We start from the raw sequence: 20,450 nt of genomic DNA, 5'->3' as shown, positions 1-20,450 counted from the left end.
ATCGTCCGGACGGTTGCTTGGGATCCGACTTCTCTGAGTTAGAATCTGTACAGAATCTTCCTTGAACACTGAAAAAGCCTTCATGAAGCTTGTGACACTTGCAACTTGTCATAATACGGCTTTTTCCACATCAGAGAAATAAAACCTGAATATCTGAAGACTGTGAAATATACGACATCTCTATGAAAGCAGCAACATTACATAATAGTGATTTTGTCAACAGAATGCTGTCAATCAAAAACTAACACAACGGAATCCACATCCTTGATGCGCTCAATGCTCTCTGACCCTTAAATTTAAATTTGAAGTACCAATCTTTTCTTTTCTTGGACCAAAGAGAATAAATTTTACCTACAGAAAGGTAACTCTGAATGTCTACATATCGAGGTAGATTCTTCTGAGTATTCTCAAACAGTTTCTCATCTGGAAGGGAATCATGAATTGGAATAAAATGAGGAGAATACACAAGGAAGTTTTCTTTCTTGATGGTCTCTTTTTGCTCTTCTAACAACCCTAAGAAACTACTCTCTTGACCTTTTGGTAAGTCATAAGCAATAGAGGCTTGGGGTTCATATGGCGTCTCGAGAATAAGAGTGGATGATGAAGGAGCCTCAGTGCTCCATTCCTTGCCTTTTGCCCGATGTAGAGCATGTGGGGCCTCAATTTGCTCATCCTTCATCTCTTCCACGTGAGTTTTGACAACTTGTCCATTCTTCATTGTGGTGATGGCTTGTTCATGATAAGAAGTACTCTCATCCACCATGTAGTGCCCATCAAGATTGGCCACCGACTGTCTTTGAAGCTCTTCTTATTCTCTATTGAGGTGGTTCATGATTTGTTCAAAGTGAGTATCCATCTTGGTTTCCATCTCAATGAAGAATTGAGAGGTGTATTATTCCTGATGAGACTGTTGTTGTGGAGGCCAGTAGATGGGAGATGGCTCCTCTTTGTGAGCTTCTATCTTGGCAATGGATTCAGAGTGAGAGTTTAATGTCTAACTGAGAGAGGTCACTGTCTGAGTGAGTTTCTAATTAATCTCACCCATAAGTTTCAATATCTGAACTTGAACGTCAGAATCTGACTGAGGAGATGGTGTAGCCTGAGAAGAAGGCTGACAATTATCCTTAAAGTTAGCACAATATGGAGATGATTGCCATTGCTAGTGGGGAGGATGGAAGTTAGATGGTGGATAGACCGCTTGATCATTGAACTGCGGATATGCTTGATGGTATAGTTCATGAAATTGTGGAGCATAATTTTCAGGAGCTTGAGCTTGCCACGATATATTAGACTGGTTGCTCCATCCCGGGTTATAGGAATCACAGTAAGGTTCATTCCTCGGTCTAGAGAACTGTGTGTTCATATGCTCATAAGAATAGTTAGAAAATTGTCCTACAGTAGGACAATCTTTAACATGGTGATAAAGACTATACCAATATGAACATGGTTCATGGGGTGTTGGAATGCCCCCCACATGAACTAAATTAACAAAAATAAAATAAAATAAAATAAAGGAAAATAAAAACAAAAATTGAAATAAATAAAATTAAAGAAACCAAAAATAAAATAAAATAAAAACAGAAAAGAATCAAGTTAATTCAATCTTTAAAACTTAATAACATAACCGTTTGCAGTATTCGGCAACGATGCCAAAAATTGATGCGGTCTTTTGTTTACCAAAATATATCAATAATAAAATTAACCACTAGCAATAGAATGAATCCCTGTAGGATAAGGCTATAGAGAGGGTGTTGAAACTCAAGGACCGCTTAGGAATTATTATCAAGCTTTTCGAGATTAAATATAACTTAATTTAGAAGATGTTTGATTGATTTTGTTTTCTAAAAATAAATACATAAAAGTAAAAGACATAAATGTAAATAGAGTAGGGATGAGAGAAAGAATAGGGGATTGATTTCACCACTCACCGCATAACAATGGTCAATTATAAATTAACAAGGAAAATTCATACTATGCATGATATAGGGCTTATCTCACTTGGGTAGTCAAGAAATTACCTCTAAAGAATAAGTATAATCCATCTTCGGTTGGCACGGACCATCCACCTAACCACTAAGATTTGGAACGACCTGCCTTCCCTAGGTATGGATTAGCTACGTCTTTAATAGGATACAGACAATCAATTGAATAGTATAACCCATATTCGGTTGGTACGAACTGTGTAGCGCCCCAGATTTTAGACATAAATTATAATGGTTTAAATTAATTTTTGTGTATTTTTGTTTGTAGAAACGTTTATAGTTGCAATTTGATAAAAACTCAAAACAGATCTTAAACTTTGGAATAACGAAAACAGGGTCAAACGAACTCCGTTTTGGTCGATTCAAAATTCTGAACGCTCATCTTGAAGTCCTCTAGCTACCCTCCAAATTTCATAATTTTTGAACTCCATTTGATACCCGAAAACATCCGTGAAAAATATGACCCCTGTTCTGGACGGAAATTCACATTATTCTTTTATGGGCTATCTTCGGACTTAACCCAACCCATTCCAATTGCTATCTACAAACCCAACCCACATTTCACATGTTAAATTCACATTATTCATTATTGGGCCATCTTTGAACTTAACCCAACCCATTCCAATTGCTATCTACAAACCCAACCCACCTTTGAGAAAATAGTAATTTCCTTGAGTGAGAAACTAGGCATAGTAAATTGGTCTAGCAATGAGAATGGTTAAATAATAATAATAATAATGTTAGAATAATATATTAAGGTTTGAGTGCATTGTGATAGGTAAATTTGAGTGCATTGAGGTAGGTAAGGTTAATTCCCATCCATTGGATCAAAATGTGTCTACTTGATCCTAACCATTCATTCTCTTATAAATAGAACCCAAAATGGAACACAATACCCATCAAGCTTCACTCATACACATACCTAAAGCCAAGAGAGAAAATTGTGGGATTTGTGTAGTTTTGTGTGGTTTAAGGCTTGAAGTGTGAGCTAGGAAGTATTTTGGTAAAAGCTCGATTTCCGAAGCTAATGGAAAGTCCAAGTAAGGGAACCCTCTACCCCTTCAAAAAATTATTTTATTACTTTAAATATTCCTTTATTTGCATAATTTCGATTGACTATTTTGATTCGGTATTTCAAATTATTTTGTTTACATGAAGAATTTATTTTAAATTGATTGAGTAAAATGATATTTTGGAAATTTTGATTTTGAGAATTTATTATTTTAACTGAGATGTGAAGTCAACTTTTTGGAATAACAATAAAAGGAGAAAAACATGAGTAAAAACCCTCCAACACGTTGCCCCTGGATACATGAGGAAAGAATGAGAAAGTTGTGTGAGAAAACTCTATGAGTTATATATAAAGGAGAAATTGTTGAAAAGGGCACGTGTGTGGAGGAGTTTTGACAATTGTTTTGGAGATTTATAAAAGGGAGTTTTGACAATTGTTTTGGAGATTTATAAAAGGGAGTTTTTGACAAATGTTTTGGAGATTTTCAAAAGAATTTAACTCAACTGTTTTATGGTTGAGGATTCCTTACTGAGCATGTTTTTTGTGCTCACCCCTTATTTTGTTTTTGTTTTCAGGTTATGAACAGAGAGACGTAGGTGGCCGGGATGGGATCTAGGAATGCATTAGGACATTTCATTTATATTACCCCATAATTTTCAGTTATTGTATTTTTACAATTAAATGACCGTTTCCGCATTTATTAAAAACTCTGAGATTTTGAAACCATTATTATTTTTATTTATTTAAATCAGCATATTAGTTAAGATATTTGGCAGACCTTGCGAATCTTTGCAGTTTAAAGAGAAAAGTGACGAACCTAACCCATAGCGGTTTGGGGGCGTTACAGTTTTGGTATCAGAGCAAAGGTTATAAGGTTCTGTAGACTTTAGGAGTTAGATCATTAAGATAGACTTAGTGGGGTAATGGGAAATCACATTCCGGCCTAGTAGAGTCCGTCCTTTTCTTGTTTCGTATTCAGTGCTAGGGAATCATTCCCTATTTATTTTTCTTAACACCTTGCTAAGGATTGCAGAGGAACAACGGAATACTACGCCTGCACGTGTATTTACCCTAACTCCAGGTGATGTAGCCGCGTCAAACGAAGTAGTGACAGGTACACTTTTGATTTCATTCCACCAGGTTACTGTGCTCTTTTACTTTGGTACAACGCATTCATTTATGTCATACTCTTTTTCACGAGACTATAACTTGATGTCTGAATAGTTAGATGTAGACCTAGCAGTAGCTACCCCTGTAGGGAATTGCATCATAGCAGTTTGACTTTGTGAACCCTAGGATTGATCTTATTAAGGTTGAAGTCTCTAAGTTGGAATCAATACTAAGGATGTAAGTTATGATCAGTATCAAAGTATGATAGGTTTTCAAGACCTGTTTGACTAAGTGTTAAGTTGTACAATCTTTCTCGAGGAATAGCAAATTGCATCGGTTATAAACCAACTTGTTTTGGATGAATAGGTATTGATGACCACGATATTTTGAGGCATAGTCATGATTTATGAAATGCTTTAGAGATAAAGATTATAGAAATTCGGATGCTTAATAACTTGGCAGATTTATGGATATTAAGTCAATAAATATATTAAGCATCACGTAGATATTTTATGTGCCTAGTGATTATATTGAGGTTTAGAGATTTCTTGATTTACTATAGGATGTAAACAAAGATATTTATGATCTGGAATCTGGTATTCTTTTGGAGATGGACACTTAATATATAGATGCTGATTCATGTGTTTTAAGGACATATAAGAGAATAAGTTGATCGAGTAAATTGAGGATATTTGGAGCAATTATATTGATCAGATAACTTTAGTGAAGATAAAATATATTGAGGAATTATTGAAGTTTTCCAGAGGATAAGATAGTCCACATGATAAGATGAATCTTTCGGAAGATCTTAAGTTTGAGAAATGCTCTAATTATCATATTTGAGGATTTATCAATGAATTGGATTGAGGTTAAGGTCGAATCCATTGACATTTGAGGATGATTGAGGTAAACCATATCTTGATTTATAGTTTGATGCTTAGTGTAATTTCCTGATGTGATTTTCGTATTTGAGGTCTAAGGAATAAACATATATGGAGAATAAGTTATGATATACCACTTATATTGATGCCTAGTTGAATTTTAGGAAAGTGAGTAATGCTACGTGAAGGACAAAAGGAAGTTGTTCCTAAATGAGGCTACAGGAATATGATAATTGATGTTGATAACACATTGATTTTTGGAGAGGACTGATTTATATATATTTGAGGAAATTAGTTGATCAAATGATTTAATGATTTTTGGAGAGATTATTTTCCCTATGCATCTGACGAACTTTGGAGAAGTTATATATATTTGAGGTCTTTATGGAGCTTAAGTCAAATAAAATTTTGATCATGTGATTCATTGATTCTCTTAGATATCCTTGCTTGGCAGATAAGTTTATAATTAGCAGATCTGAGTATTGATTGACTGCATTGGAGTAATACTAGGGTTTTAATCTATTGCAATTGAGGATGATAATAGTTATGCAGGAATAAGAAAGAAGATCATAGTTCAAAGGATTACAGACATATTAGATGATAAGAATAGTACATAGAGAATAATTATTGTCTTACTAGATGAACCACTTTAGATTTAAAGAAAAACCATAGACTTGCAAATCGGACCTTTCTGCATCATTCCCGGAGAGTTAGGTATGCTTATACCTGCGAGTATTTCATAGTACTGCAGTTAGTTATTTATTTTTTGTTAGTAAAGAATTGCTAGATCAAATAGAATACCTGGCTAAGCCTCAGAGCGGAAAACCCTAAGATCTTGGACTGCACGCAAGAGATCCTGGTATTGTTCTCGGAGACGATTAGAATTCTGCTCCAAGTCAGCGTACCTCTTTTCCAAGTCTTTCGCATACGAATCTACCAACTTCTTCAGCTTTTTATTCTCTTGTTGAAGAACCCGATTCCTTCGCCTAAAATCTATATACATTCGCTGCAAAGTCGAAATTTGAGCTTTCAGCGTTTGAACTTCATTTGCCCGGACTTGGAGACGTCGAGCCATATTTGCAACAGAGGAAGCGCCCTGAATACTGAAAGCCAAAGAGTCATTGATGGCTTGAGCATCAGTCCTATCCACCAACAACTTATCATCTCGAGGAGTCATGATGCCTTGAGCTACGGATGCAGCTACTGCATCATTCAGCATCACAGAGTCATTTGTCAGAAGAGGACCTCTCTGAGATAGGAACAAGGGACGCCAAATTTCTGGTACTACAGGCGCATCATTTAGATCAAAATTATTTTGAGAAGATGAAGAAGCCATTTTTTTGGAAAAGACTAAGAAATGAAGATATGATCTAAAGGAGTAAAGATAGAAATGAGGCTGTTGTTTGAAAGATCTAAAGGAAAGGAAAGAGGATTTAATCAGTGAACGAGACGCAGTCTAATCAAACGTCATTCTGAGCGTAGCTGCCACTACCACTAGCAGACAACTCTCGAATCACGAGCTCTCCTCTTTTTCAACTTTCACCATTTTCACCTTCTCGAATTCCGAATTCACCCAAGACTTTTCCGGATTTCGCGCCGCACTTTTCGTGCCTAGCAGACGTGGAAGAGCATCCCGAGAATGAGCTGGATGAGCGTTTCGAGAAAGGTAGGAAGATTTTACGATCCACTGTCGGCACCACTTGCACCGACCCTTCTCAAATCTTTTCTATAAATTCGTTCATCTTCTTCATTGCAAAGCACACCTTTGAACTCTCAACCCTTCATACTTTGAGAGCCAAAATTTTTCTTATGTTCTGAACTTTCATCGCTTCCTGAGATGGAAGATGTAGTTTCATAACCAATTCCAAAGTCTAAAGTTGGAAAGATGCAGCATCACAACCAGATTCACAAACAACGAAGCAAGATTATTTTTGATCATATCATCCAGAAGCAAGATTATCCTTGATCACGCTTCTGAGATGAAGTATCTTTCTCTTCCTTCGCATCACCATAAACATTTCTGGCATCTACTTTCAATCCGGTGATGGCGATCTATGACAGAAGAGAGAGAGCACCACGATATGAGTACCGCACTCATATCCTTTCCGGATTGCTTGCCTCGCCTCCCTCTCCTTCCTGGATTCCACGTTTCTATTTGGCAAGCTTTCCACCATAACTATCTGGAAACATCTGCACAAAGGAAAATGTTATACGAGAAATTCTTCCTGTAATGAGGATTTCTTAAATGAAGTTTAGATTTTCAATTATGATGATGTTTTGAAGTATGAATATGATATGTTTTGGCTGATTCGAGTACTTTTGAGTATATTGAAATTATGATGAACTGTCGGGATTCTAAAGAAAGATTTCCAATCTGATTTATATAGGATGAGTTTGAGGTTTAAAAGATTAATATCAATTCTATGATAGTAGCCAGTGATTACGGATTTTGATGATAAGTTAAGGCAATTCTGAATTACGGAACTAGAAATATATGATTTTGTTATTGGAAGAATTTGGTGTTATAGGAATATGATTTGCATAATTATTGTTGGAAAACAACATGTTATGATTAAATCCCATTTTGAGGTTTATTTGGACCAGAATAATTTTTATGGGATAATACTGTTTCTGACCAGAATCGTGATGATTGTAATGTCAAATGTGGAGACTAGGTTTCGATACATTTCTGATATTGATGCTTAGTTGATTTTTGGAAAGTGAGAAATACTACATGGCAGTAAATGGAATCAATTATATATCAGTTGATATGATTAAGGAAAATGATTATGTTATTTGAGGTTTAAGTCTTGAATTTGAAATTTTCTGATTTACAGACTTGATGTTCATACTGGATGATCTTAGAATTTCTTCATCTTTATTAGATACTAAGTATACCGTTGATGATTAGTTGATCTATACTTCGAGGTTAAATCTTGCAATGGAATGCAAGGATATTGCCTAATTATAATTTGAGGTTTACCTATGATTAGAGACAAGATTTGGAATGTTATTGTCTTACACACTTTTTGTTGATAAGGGAAATAAAGATTATATTGTAGGACCTGATCTTAAGCCTTTATACCTTTGTCATGATATTAAGGATAGTTATGATTGATTTGATTTATGTGTCTAGGATATGATCTATGTTTTTTTGAGGTTTGAAGAATTAAGACTGTCTTACTTGAGGATAGGAACAGTTGGATTTAGTAATAACGATTAAGGATTTTCTAATAGAAACGGAAACGATGTGGATAGTGATGGTTACATTGGAAGTCATAGTTATGACAAGATAGTATAAAGTATGCTTTATTGAAGGAAACTTTATAGTTTATAAATTTCGAGGACGAAATTCTGTTAAGGGGGGAAGAATGTAGCGCCCCAGATTTTAGACATAAATTATAATGGTTTAAATTAATTTTTGTGTATTTTTGTTTGTAGAAACGTTTATAGTTGCAATTTGATAAAAACTCAAAACAGATCTTAAACTTTGGAATAACGAAAACAGGGTCAAACGAACTCCGTTTTGGTCGATTCAAAATTCTGAACGCTCATCTTGAAGTCCTCTAGCTACCCTCCCCCTAACGGTCTAAGAAGGACCAGGGTAAACAAAGTAATAATATCCACAGACATAAACTTTCTAAAATTCAAAACAATAGGAAAATAGAGAAAAGTCTGCAAGTGGCCCAAAAGAGAGGAACAGAAATCCTCCAAGTACCAAATCCTGCTGACCCACTAAAATCAAGTATCGGAGAGAAATCCGTAAAAGCTGGATTTGTACTACTTCGGCTTCTAGCTCTGGAAGCCGGGAACCATGGATTGAAAAATCTTCAATCTCTTGATTTTGCAAGGCCTGGAACTGATTATCTGCAGATTGACATCTTCTAAGCATTTGGTCTGCAAGATAATGAGGAGATTCACCACTGAACCTTTGACTGATGCAGATATGAGGGAATGCTACGGAAAGATCCGCATGAGCTGAGGGAAAAGCTCATCTTAATCCTGAGACCTTTGGAATTTGAACACCCAACTTCAACAATAGTCAGTTTTCCAAAGGATCCATCTGTCAAACACTATGCTGGGAGCCACTGGATGTCATATTCCTGAATCAAAACCAACCAGAAATACTTCCAAAAATACCATTAGATCCTGTTAGTTCCAAAAATAATGTGGTATTTAAGACGGCTGTCAAATGGATGCCAAAGAGAAATATAAGCAATGCAGCTACTCATAAGGCATAAATATATCAAGATTAGCCCAACACACAGACAGAGAAGGATTTTCATGCACACTATCTCAAGAAAATATCCCAATAAATATTCTAATATTCTAAAAGCACAAAGACTTAAAAAAATAACGGAAGACACAATGAAAATCATGGAATGAGAAGAGATGTGCAACAAATGCCAAAATCTTGGGAGAAACCCACGAGAAAAATACACAACATGCCATGATAAATAAAAAAAATGCATAGATGTGTGTATGGCAGAAAAAAGAGACGATAGTCTTAAACCTGTAGAGATCCTGTCCGGATGTGTCACTTAATCATCCGGATGGCAACTGCTAGGTCAGCATATGGCAAGACTGCGCTCGTCCGGATGTAAGAGTAGGTCCATCCGGATGCTTCACACTGAAAATCTGAAACTAAAAAAAAATTTGCAGAAAAATATTTTTCTCACAAGTTAGCTTCAGAACACGCATGTATAATCAACTGATAAAACAATCAAATAGCATTGCAAAAATATGTAAAGATATAAATGAGAGTTAAGTATTCAATAAGCACAAATTTCCCTGCAGATAGAAATTTTAAATAGATTACTCAACTCATGCAATGCGTGTGTGTGTGTGTGAAGACTTTTCACAAAAGGTATGAATTCAACTGATATGACAAAAAGCAACCAGATTTTCCAAACAAGAGAGAAAATCAATGAAAGATTAGCCAAAAGTCAAACCTTATCTTAGCCTAGCCACCCTCATTTGATACACTCCCCCAAGATGCAGCATTTAATTGTTTTACTTGTACCATGAAGGACAAGATAAATTTTACTTGCACATGAAGGGCAAGGCATATTTTAGCACATAAGTAGAAAATATACATATATCGCGCAGAATTCATAAAGGTAACTGCTTGATTCTTTTGATGCTGCAACCTAGAGAGAATGCCTGAATTTTTAAGTTCTAGGTTCAACTAGCATTTGGTCAATTTGGCCATCTTATCGAAAACTTCTTCTCTTATCCATAATTTCTAGAAACAAAAAGTCAGAGAAGGAAAAGATGTACCTTAGGGGAGTCTTAGATAGTGCACATTTTCATCGCATGAGGAAAGTAACTATCGATCATCAAGATGCAACAGGAAAACTTAGCAGATATCATGCATAAACTCTCAATCATATGTAAGCATATTTAATAAATGCACAATGAACTGAGTTATCAGGCAAAAACACATGCAATATCTGAAAAGCTATCAAAAGAAAGAAATAAAGTTCCGCATCTTCTCCCTAATTTTTTTTTTTTTTTTTTTGTTGAAAACCGATAAACAGAAAAACAACAAACACATGCTCAGAAAAGGAAATGACATCTAATCCCAGCATGAAAGGTAAAACCAAACCTGTCCTCATGAAGAGAGGTTTAGAAATACCAAGACAGAAAAGCAGCCGCCCGACGTGCTTTTAACTATCATCCCTAAAAAAAAATATCTGCAGATAATTCTCAAGACAACAAGAGAAAATATGGGGATATAGAAAAAAAATGGTTCCTCAAACAGAATGCAAGGCATGAATAAGATATGACAAGATAAACAATGCAATGCAAACATACCTGACATGCACTAGGATTTAGGAAGCAAAATCCTAGGCATGGGAAACATCACCTACTAGGTGAGTCAACTCTCCCTTAAGGGGTGAATGGTCTCATCCTTCTTGAACAATACCTGCTTAACCCATGGAGATGGTTTGCGGGTTATGTCCATGTTGGTCATACTCCTTAGCATACCATGTATTAGGCTCAGCAATGCTTCATAGTCATGGCTGCTATTGGGCTTCTGCGGCTTTCTCTTGTAGCCCCTTGATTTGTTCTTCTTTGGTTTGTCACTCTGATTGGCAGGAACAAACCTCTGCTGATGCCGTGGAGCTTGATGTGCTATCGAAGGTAGAGTGCATGTTGTAGCTCTTGTTGGCAGCTCCTTCTGAACCTTTGACTTCTGAGCCTGGAGTTGTGGACAATTGGGTCAGATGTGACCGGTGATGCCGCAGTGATAACAGGTGGGCAGGCTTCTTTTGGTAGAATGTTGCTTTACTTTTTCTGCAGAAATATGGTTAGCATTCTTACACACAATATTGTCCTTACCTTTTATATGTCTCCTATGAGGAGGGACATATTTGGATGAGGAAGAATCTTCAACTTTACCTTTCCTCCGAGCATCCTGCTTAATCCAAGGCCTATGGGATTCCAACAAATAACAATTTGGCCTAATATGACCAGTTTTCCCACAATTATGACAAGTAGGAACAAACTTACCTCGTGTTCCTGATTCCTTGGATTTGGGCATCACACAATTATTCAAGCAAGAATTATCCAAACAAGCAGTGTCTACTATCACAGGCTTAATAATAATGGAATCTAATTCAGAATCAGCAACATGTGAAGTAGAAGCACTCAAATCATCAACAACTAAATCAGGCTTGTTGGAAATATCTGAATGAATACAAAGCATGCTCTTCAAATTATCACTAGAGAATTTTGCCAATTTATTCTCAAGTTCATCAATAAGATTAAGCAACATGGTATTCTCAGATTTCAAAGAGTCTATCAAGGCATGTGATTCAGATAATGGAACAATCAAAGACTTTTTTTCTTGCTTCACCTTTTTGAGTTCTTTTGGAGAAACAATTTTATCAATTTTAGCAAAAACTTTAGAGAGCTCAATATCAGAATTTTCTTCAGATAACTGAGAGAAATCCATGATAAAAGGTGTAATAAAAAAATAGAAGTCACAAGAGATGAGGATCACACTCAGGAAATAAATCCTAAACAGAGTGTACCTGCTCTGATACCAATTGAAAAATAATATGGACTTCTAATTTTAACAAGTGTGTGTGAACAGTGTGCAGCAAAATATTAAAAGCGGAAATTAAAGGAGACAAATATTTTGTTGACGAAGTGGAAACTCAATTAAGAGAAAAACCACTCTGGGGCAGCCAAACCCAGGATATCCACTATTCAGAAGACAAAGCTAGATACAAAGCAGTAACACTCACATACCCCTGATGCAGTGGTCGTACCTTGCTCTCTAACGTGTAACCCAACACGAACGCTTCCCAACCAGGTCTCCTACCTGAAGGGGTCTTCAATGGAATCTTTTACCTTAAGGCCAACCCCTAAGATAGACTTTACAGCTGATCAAATCACTCACTTGGCAAAGCTAGAGAGCTAGCAGATCTTCAATATCTCTCTAAACACCCTCTCTAAGCTGTAGAGAATTCACCACCGAATTCTATGTTGAAAGCATGCCTCAAGCCTCTTATTTATAGGCTTAGGAAACCCAAAATCGACTCAAAAACAGATTCTAAGACACGCGCGTCCGGACGGGAGCAAGGGCTGTCCGGACGGGCCAAGTTTTTCTTGTCCGGAAAGTAATTCTGGAATTTTCTGCAGGACCGTCCGGACAGGCGAATCTTTCCATCTAGACGGAGGAAGTCCGGTTGCTATTAATCACCATCCGGATGCTCAAATTACATAACTTTTTCTTAGCTTTCCAATGAAGCCAATTTCGTCCCAATCCGATATTTGAGTCAAAAGTTATGACCAAAATACCCGAGGGTGTCCGGACGGCTTGACCGAGCGTCCAGACGGTCAACTGCAACCGCCTTTCCAAAGTAGCACTGAAAACTTCCATACAAGACTGCGTCGGGACGGTGATGCCCTATCGTCCGGACAGTTGCACTTCGGCTGCATGTCATTACCATATAAAGGCTTTGAGCGTCTGGACCTGAAAAGCTGACGTCCGGACGGTTGAACTGGTGCACGGAATTTCCATATATGAAGCTTGATCGTCCGGACCATGAAGGCTGACGTCCAAACGGTTGAACTTGGTATGCACGTTCTTGCCTTATAGAGAACATCGTCTGGACGAGATCGCACATCGTCCGGACAGTAGCAGCCGTCTTCCCATAACTGTGTCTTGAGGCAGAAACCCTAATGCTTGTCAAACCTTGAATGGCGTCTGGACGGTATAACCACGTCGTCCGGACGGATGCGCTGGAACACTGGGATCTTCTCGAACTCTGAAGAGCGTTCGGATGATTTGCCATTACGTCCGGACGGATGGAATCTTGAACTGTTCGAAGCTTCTAGACACTGATGGGCGTCCGGACGGAAAGATCTCGTCGTCTGGACGAATGATGCTTTAACAGATGTGCGTCCGGACGATATGACACGTCGTCCGGACGGCTGGCAGGGAACCGAATTTTCTGACTTGCAAACTCCACAGAATCTTCTGGAAGCACTTCTGAATAGCGGAATCCCAGTAAAAGAGCATCATTACAAAGAAGTGATTTTGTTCAACAGAATGTAGCCAACACAAAAACTAACAACAATCATTCACATAATCACATAAAATATGAAGGATTGAATTCAATCAATATAAAAGACTTTCTAAGACAAGATAAGAAATTCATAATGATTGAATATAAACATTAAGATCAATTCTCACAGTTTTACAACCATCATGCATATAGAAAATACCAAATTAAAATACAATCAAACCATTGTTACTTGGAAAGGGGTACATCAACACCCTAATACAAATTTAACCGCTCATCGTGGTGCTGGGATGGCCTCCTGCCATGTTCTTCTCCTTTTCAACTTGTTAAGCCTCCAAGACGAATTTTATGTCTAAAGCTAAGCACAAACACACATTCTCTTGAAGCTTAGAGGTCTATTTATAGAGACTGAGGGAGGCTTAGAATCTCTTGGAATTCCAGAAAAATCGTCTCTTGAGTCTTCTTGTCCAAGTAGGAGATTGGAACTTTAATCCAAGTAGGAAAATGATTCCAAATTCGCCCAGAATTGTTGTCTTTTATTGCGGGGTAATTTTGGCATAGTAAATATCCGAATTGGGAAAAAGATATTTCTGACATATTTGTTGAATTATTTATTAGCTTTCGAATGTCGCTAATTTCATTGCAATTCAGTATCTGACCCAAAAGTTATGATCAAAAAACTGAGACATGTGCAGAATCCAAATTTGAATCCAATCCGATTTTGACTCTTAGTAGAGAAATTCCGATTTAATCCTTCACTTGATTTGATTAAACTTAACCACAACATATAAGTCTTTTATTATGATTGGTTAATCTTAAACATATCTTCTAGGTCTTCTCAAAGTGTGCTTTAAGCCCAAAATTAATGGAATTAATTGTATCTTTATTTAAAACCTGAAAACAATAAAACAACATAAAATCAAACAAATAACAATGCTAAGGAATTAACATATATAAGTTAAGGGACTTGAATGTGCAACATTCAACGCTTATCACTCTCCCAAACTTACATATTGCTAGTCCCATAATAATACAAAATAAGAAATAAAACTGAAAAACAAAAAGATAAATCCTTCTTTTGTGAGATGTACGATTGCATTTAGTGTATGCAACAAGCCTTTTAAACCCCTAGGACTCCCTAGTGGACGAGTGAAGTCTCGTGAGGGTTTGCCAGGAATGATACCCACAAACATTGTTCCTACCATGTTATCCTCAAGAATGCAGCATCATAAAAATAATGGTTCTGATTCATTAGCAAGCTTAACAAAATAAACTCAATCTTCACAATTTCAGGGAATTAAAAATTAAGCTACTAAGATGGCATTATGAGATATCACAAGATTCAACTGGTGTAAAGTGAACTTAACACATAGTCATGAGATTTCAAAACTAATCTCAATCATGAATGTTTCAACACTCAAAATTCAATGGACTCCCCATTAGATAAAACAACCAAGGCATATATATTTATTGTTATTTTTTTTTTTTATATATGCATGTTGTGCAATGCTTAGCTCCCTTAAGCTTTCTAATTGACCTATGTAACGAGTGTTAGGTCAATGACTTCCAAACCAGATGGTTTCAGGGCACTAGGTGTAAAACACCCTAAAGACTTACTAACTCGAGTCAAAAAGGTTACGAAGCTAAATTTAGCCATTTTATCAATCAAAGAAAACTTCTACTTTTTGACGCGAATACTCAATGCTTAATGAAACAAGAGATTCAGTTACTCAGTGAAAAGCTCAAAGTGATCAATATTATTCTTTATTTTTTTTCCTTTTCTTTATTATTATTTTTTTTTTATTTTTTTTTTATATGCCAAGGTTATTCTTCTAATAAGTTACCTAGTTGCATCCAAGATATTGATAACATATATAACTGATTTCAAATTTCCTACCCCATAGACTACGTGCTAGTGTGCTTGTGAGAATGAAATTGAAACAAGTAATATCTCATGTTGCCAAAGAAAATAACAAAACTTCTTAAGGAAGAAGGCGACGAAGAAGGTGATTCCCGATTTTGGTCCCCTCTCAACACAAATATTCTCTCAACCAAACCAAAAAAGCAGGTGAGTGTCTTTTTCATTCCTTTTTTGTGCCTTCTATATAGTTTAGGGTTTGTCGGCATTTGGGTTTTGAAGAGTGGGTGCACAGTAACTGTCTGGTTTTTGGGGGTTTCGGTTGTATGAGATTTTTTTATTTTGATTGATTAGTTTAATTGTGGTTGGTGATTTGTTTAATAAGTTTACCAATTTCTAGGGTTTTAGGGTTGTTGGGGATTTGGGGTAAATTAATCTGAACTTACCATCATTATTGTTTGTCTGAGCTGCTATAATAAAAAATTTGATGAATACATGTAGCAGTAGCACTAGACTCTTTTGAACCATCGCTCAAAGAACTACAAGATTCAAACCTAAAATTCTTGCAAAACTAATGTTGGGTAAGAAAAACAAATTAAGGCTTAATTCAATAACATTCAATCATTCAAAAAAATCTTGTTCATCTAAATGTCAACAGAGGACATGAATGAATTGTATCTGTTCACATAAATTAAAATACAATGACTGGTCACCATGATTATATGTTCATCATTGCCAAAGGTTTTGAACCATATTATCAAGTAATTAGAACAAACAGAATGCAAAAGCTTGCAAATGTCTTAATTAATTTTTTATTATAACACCTCCCCCCCCCCCCCCCCTAAAAAAAAAATAAGTGTTTCTAATTTTATTAGAACACTCAACTGATTTTTTAATTTTCAATCCTTCATCTAATTATCCAGATTATTAAGCAGGTGTCAATTATGTTTTCTGCTGTGTTATGTCCATATTATGATGGTTTCTCCTCTTGTTACCTTCTGAGCCATGTGTCGTCACGAGTTTCTATTTTTACATTTTAAGTTGACATTGGGCATAAATTTATTAGGAGTTTGCTTCTACAAAATGTGTGTTTGATATATCTTTGATGTGGAGATATATTTGGTTATTATTTGTAGTGGGACCACATGCATTATGGTGGAATATTTAATCATGTTGTTTGGGTCCATGTGCATGGTTCAGCTTTCTAGTTGGTTGCATAATATAGTGGTCCCATGTTCTCTCTTGGTGCATAACATATTAATTCCCTGGGTGCATATTCAGGGAAGTGGGTTCATAGCTTATTTTTCCCTGAATGAATTATGCTATAAATGTAATGTAAAATTAAAATTGTATACTAGTGGTCCCCTAGTCCAATTGATAATGTAATATTTTTGCATGTGTAGGATAAAATTGGTGTTTGAGATAAATTATGGGGGTAGGTTCGACAGAGCATACGGAGTCATCTATTCGAGGGGTGAAATGGCTGTTCATCCTGAAAGTGTTGATTCAGATAGTTTTACTTTTCCTATGCTTGAGTCTATTGTGGAACAATATGAGTATAGTCCGGGTGACTTAATTTACATTAGAGACCCTAATAAAGATCTAGTTGTTGGGAGTGTCCTCGGATTATGATGTGCATTATATGTCATTGGTGCATGTGGAGAACAGTGCTGTTGAACTGTATATTGTTTCTTTCGAAGATGATGGGGATGGGGAAGGTGGGGAAGATGATGAAGAGGAAGATGTTTGAGGTAGGGTTGCTCTTAATGATCCATGGTGGGATGATAAAATTAGCAATGATGAAGATGTTTTTGATGTTAATTATGATGTGAATAGGGCTGGCCCCTCAACTTATGAGTGTGTGGAGGGTGATGGGGAGAATGGGGATGGGGATGGGTTTGAGGGTGCTGGAGTTGAGGGTAGGAGTGGGCCATTTACATCTGAGGGTAGAAGTGGGCCATCTACATCTGACCACAGCATGCAGTCATTTGAAGATGTTGAGGTGGTTGACAATGATTTTGAAATGGGTAGAAGTGACATCCTATTGTCACCACCTATTAGTGATGAAGATTCTGGTGGGATTTTATCTAATCTTGATTCGGAGTTCCATGTGGTGGACCTTGTCAATCCAAACCTAAAGCTGAAGATGAAATTTTCTAGTTTACAGCTGTTCAGAGAAGCTGTTAAGCAGTACAATGTACAAAGGGGCAAACACATACAGTTTGTAAAAAATAAAAGAGCCAGATGTGTTGCGGTTTGTAGAGATCTCTCTTGTGACTACAGAGTCTATGGCAGACAGATGAGTGATGAGCAGTCTTTTGAAGTAAGGTCCTTAAGACCTAAACACTCTTGTACTTGTGTATACAAGAGCTCAATTGTAAATTCTAGGTGGATATCAGATAAGCTGTTTGACAAGTTTAAGATTCAACCAGACCTGCCACTTGTGATGATACAAGATGAAGTAAAGAGAAAATGGAACATAGAAGTGACCAGGAGCCAAATGTATAGGGGTCGGAGAAGGGCAGGAAAGCAGATTTTTGGTAATCTAGGTGAACAGTGCGGCCAGTTGTGAGATTATTTTGAAACTTTGAGGCAAACAAACAAGGGCAGCTGTGTTTTGATGAAGGTTGGGAGATGAAAAATGAAAATTGACTTCTAATATAAAGCAAGTGTGTGTGTGCACAATGTGTTACCAAAATAATGCAGAAATAAAATAACACAAGATTTTTGTTAATGAAGTGGAAACTCAAGATGAGAAAAACCACTCCGGGGTAGCCAAACCCAGGATATCCACTATTCAGAAGACAAGACGAGATACAAAGTAGTAACACTCACAAACCCTTGATGCAGTGGTAGTACCTTGCTCTCTAACGTGTAACCCAACACGAACGCTTCTCAACTAGGTCTCCTACCTGAAGGGGTCTTCAATGGAATCCTATACCTTAGGCCTAACCCCTAAGATAGACTTCAGAATAAGCGTAGCAACAGCACACACAACAACAACTTCAGAGAGATCAACTCAGTTCAATATCAACTCAGTTCAATAGACTCACAATATAGCTCTCTAAGCACTAGTGAAATTCAATACCGAATTCTTGCAGTTCTCAAGCCTAGGGGCATCTATTTATAGGCTGACAGTTCAAATGAGCGTCTGGCTTGATAAAACTGGGCGCCATCCGGATGGTGGTCAAAGGCCTTCCGGACGGACAATTGTGAAAGTTTCGTTGAAAATATTTTTTGTTTGAGAGCCGTGTCCGGACGGTGTTGCCCTGTCGTCCAAACGGTCGTACATTCGCTGCAAGTAATTTCCATACAGAGGCTTTGCGTGTCCAGACAGGGAGGATGGTCTTTCGAACGGCTGATCTAATGCACGCAATTTCCATATTTGATGCTCGCGCTTCTGGACCATGCTAACTGGCGTTTGGACGTCTGGATTTGAATTGCGATACTTGCCTTATAGATGAGTGCGTCTAGACGGGAATCCACGGCGTCCGGATGGTTGCAATGATCTTCCCATATCTGTGTTTCAGAAATAAATCCTGAAGCTTGATCGAACACTGAGAGTCGTCCGGACGGGCTGCTGAATCATCTAGACGGATGCAAGCTGAAGCAATTCGAAGCTTCTCGATACAGAGGAAGGTCCGGACGGGAATCCACGTCATCCGGACGGATGATGCTTTAACCTGATGTGCGTCTGGACGGTATGACACGTTGTCCGAACAGATGGTGCTTTGGATAGCTGGGCGTCCGGACGGTATGACACGTAGTCCGGACGGCTGGCAGGGAACCGAATTTTCTGACTTGCAAACTGTGCAGAATCTTCTGGAAACACTTCTGAATAGCGAAATCCCTGTTAAAAAACATCTTTACAAAGAAGTGATTTTGTCCAACAGAATGTGGCCAATTACAAACTAACAAACTCCTCCTTTGGCCATTCTGGGACAAAAATCACTTGACCGGTTAAAAATACAATCTCAGTCCAAAAATAAAAATTACTCCTCATTTTTGTCACAAAGGGATAAAGGGTAAAATAGAGTAATAAAAACCAAACACAACCAAAATTACTCCCCCTAAAGGTCTCAGAAGGACCAGGGTAAACAGAGTAATATAATCCAGGAGTTTTAACAAAAGTATCAAAATATAAAACAAATGTCTCAAAAACAAATAAGACAACTACACAACAAAAAGAAGCTCAAGGATCCTCGGCCATCGGCGCATCGTCCTCGCCATCACTACTGGTTGGGTGGTGGAACTTAAGGCACTCCCGGAGGTCCAGCTGGTTCTGCTCTACCCGAAGGTTAATGGAGTGAACCTCCTGCTGCATGGTAGAGATGGACTACTGCATGGATGTCATTGAGAGTTGCATGGAGCTCACGCCCCTCTGAATTGCCGCCAATGCCTCCCTGATCTGAGAATAACTAACTTCCGGCTGGAATGGCAGGACAATCTGAGAAGAGGAAGCCACACTCGGTATGCCTACAGGAATAGGAGGAGGCGGGGGCACATCATAGGCATCCGGATCATCTCTTCGCAGCTGAGCATTTGACTTCATCAGTGTTTGCTTATTGAGTGGATCCTGGATCTTCATCTTTGGCTTGCCAGCAATACTTATGCCGGACTGTAGTATAATTTGTGTGAGCAGACAGCCGAATGGAAGACCGGTATTGCTCTCATCACGGGCCTCCAGAATAACGCCCAAAATATGTTTGCACAGGGAGAAGGGCAAGCGAAGATGAATGGCATAGACGAACTGAGCCCTCTTCAAAATCAGGTCACTGCGCCTGACAACTGGCCATAGGTTGTGCTGAACAATCTTGGCCAACATGCTATGAGGGGCGGATAAGGCACCGATCCTGATGGTGGCGGGGTGCTCCTCTCCTTGTGGAATTGCGTGGAAGAACTCGGAGATCTTCCATAGAAGGAGGGATGACGACCTCATTATATGGACTGCTAGGGAGTTGGAGAACAGGTACTCCAATGAACTGACTGATGATCTGGGGATCAATAGTGATTGTATGCCTGCCAACAGTGGACTAAAGCACCAATCCCCGGTCATCGTCCTGCACC

This window comes from Alnus glutinosa, chromosome 7 (assembly GCF_958979055.1).
Source record: "Alnus glutinosa chromosome 7, dhAlnGlut1.1, whole genome shotgun sequence".
Taxonomy (NCBI): Eukaryota; Viridiplantae; Streptophyta; class Magnoliopsida; order Fagales; family Betulaceae; genus Alnus; species Alnus glutinosa.
This window is presented reverse-complemented; position numbering follows the sequence as displayed.